This window comes from Chrysochloris asiatica, unplaced genomic scaffold (genome assembly GCF_000296735.1).
Source record: "Chrysochloris asiatica unplaced genomic scaffold, ChrAsi1.0 scaffold00051, whole genome shotgun sequence".
NCBI lineage: Eukaryota > Metazoa > Chordata > Mammalia > Afrosoricida > Chrysochloridae > Chrysochloris > Chrysochloris asiatica.
In genome coordinates this window covers 15,450,751-15,452,951 of record NW_006408569.1, presented here as the reverse complement: position 1 = coordinate 15,452,951, position 2,201 = coordinate 15,450,751, and positions in this window count along the sequence as shown.

Here is a 2,201-nt window from a genome sequence, read left to right as displayed (position 1 = left end):
GTCCTCAAGCTCTAGGGCTGTGCGTTTGGAAGCTGGGAGTGGCTGGGACCTGCCCACGGATCACCTAGCACCCATGAACAACATGAGACAGGACACCTGCTGCTTGCTGCTGCTGGGGAGGGAGGTGGGGAGGAGACAATGCTCAAGGCAGGAGAGGCTGTCAAACTTTGCTTTGCCCAAGTGGCAGCCAGGGCCACCTTTAAAAGCCTCTGTAAATGTGTGTTGAATCAGCTGAGAGGCGTCTGCGCAGGCTTAGTCATCATGAGAGGCATGAAGGGCCCTCGAATTCCTGCTGTTAGTAAAGATAATTTGGCAAGCAGAAGAGAAGGAGGTTGCATCAGCTGCTTGCAAGAGAAAATTACCCAGCTGAAGCAGATTGGGCAGGAGTGGCCCCATGATGTCAGACCAAATGCAGGACGAGCATGGCTTCTGCCCACCAAGGGTCACTAGCCTCCTTCCTACACACGGAACCCTGTCTCCTGGGTCAGGCGGCCAAGCACTCTTCACAGCAGTCCAGTGATGCATGGGGTGAGGGTTGGGGATGGTTTTATGGTGACCAACCATCTCTGCTTGCCTGGGACTGAGACATTTCAGTTTTCAAAGCCGAACAATTCAGAGCAAACCTGGGCAGTTAGTCACCCAAGGTGGCATGGGGGGGGCGGAGGGTGGAGACTTGTTGGTCTCAAATGGGGTTCCCTTCTGCTGTTTTAAGAAAAAGAAGTGGAGGGGGCTTTGTTCTGAGTTGCAGCATCATCAGGATGCTCCCAGTGAGACTTGGATCTGAATCTACTTTTGATGGAGGGTTGCCTGGAGGAGGCATGAGCATGGGTCCTCTTTCTAGAGGGCTTACCCTAAAGAATACCCAGCAGGGCTTGGTCTCAGCTATGCTTTGGGAACACTTTCTTTGGCAGGTGTACATGTAAAGTCTTTGTACTGAACTAGACCATTCAGCATTGTCCTGAGCTGGTGTCTATGGCCTTAGTTTGTCTTGAGAAGTCCTTGTTGTTGTGTGACTTTTAGTTATTTCTGACTCATAGCAACCCTGTATAGAGTTTTCAAGAGTGCCTGGTAGGTTTGAACTGCCAAACTTCTGATTAGCCATCCAGTGTTTATACAACAACGTCACACCAGACACGTTCTTAAACCTTGGTAAAGTTAAGCATGGTGGACTGAGTTAGACATGCGTGTACTCAGGTCTGTGTGGAGCCAGTGTCATTGTGTGTTGAGTGAGGCAATGTCCATGCCCTGCTTCCTGCATCCAAAGGGATACACATTATATCTTTTGGTATGGGTCCAACCAGGGCTTAGGAGGTGTGCCACATACCCCAAATAACCTAGGTCATCCACTATTCTGAGCAATAAGTGGAATGTCCAAGCATCTGAAATGCTAGAGCGAGGGTTGGTACGCTGCCAGATTTTTTAAAATTTTTTTTTTTTTTTTGCCTTTTGAAAATATTACTTTTTCTTCTTATTTTTTAAATTGTCTATCCTGTTACCCAAGTTGACACATGTATACCCTTAGCCAGTGAATTGTTCTCCCTTCTCTCCCACCCCAGGTAACAAACATAGAATGTTTATTTTAACATGTAAACTTTTTCTTGTCTTTTTGCAGTAGTGGTCTCCTACAATACTTGTCTTTTTGAGGGTGTCAGATGAATCTTGGCTGAAGGCAGAGAATACCAGAAAGATGTTGACCTGTGATTTATTGACCATGCAAAGGCTTTTGATTGTGTGAATCATGACAAGCTATGGACAGCATTGCAGAGAATGAGTATTCCGGAACACTTAATTATGCTCATGCAGAACCTGTACATACATAGACCAAGAGGCAGTCCTTCAAACAACAAGGCAACACTGACTGGTTTAAAATCAGGAAAGGTGTGTGCCAGGGTTGTATTCTTTCACTATTCTTATCAATCTGTATGCTGAGCAAATAATCCGAGAAAATGGATTATATGAGGAAAAACGTGGCATCAGGATTGGAGGAACACTCATTAACAACCTTAGCTATGCAGATGATGCAACCTTGCTTGCTGAAAGCGAAGAAGACTTAAAATAGTTATTGATGAAGACCAAAATCTTCTCCACTGGACCAATAAATAACATCACGATAAATGGAGAAAAGATTGACGTTGTCAAGGACTTCATTCTTCTTGGATCAACCATCAATATTCATGGAAACAACAGTCTAGAAATTAAAC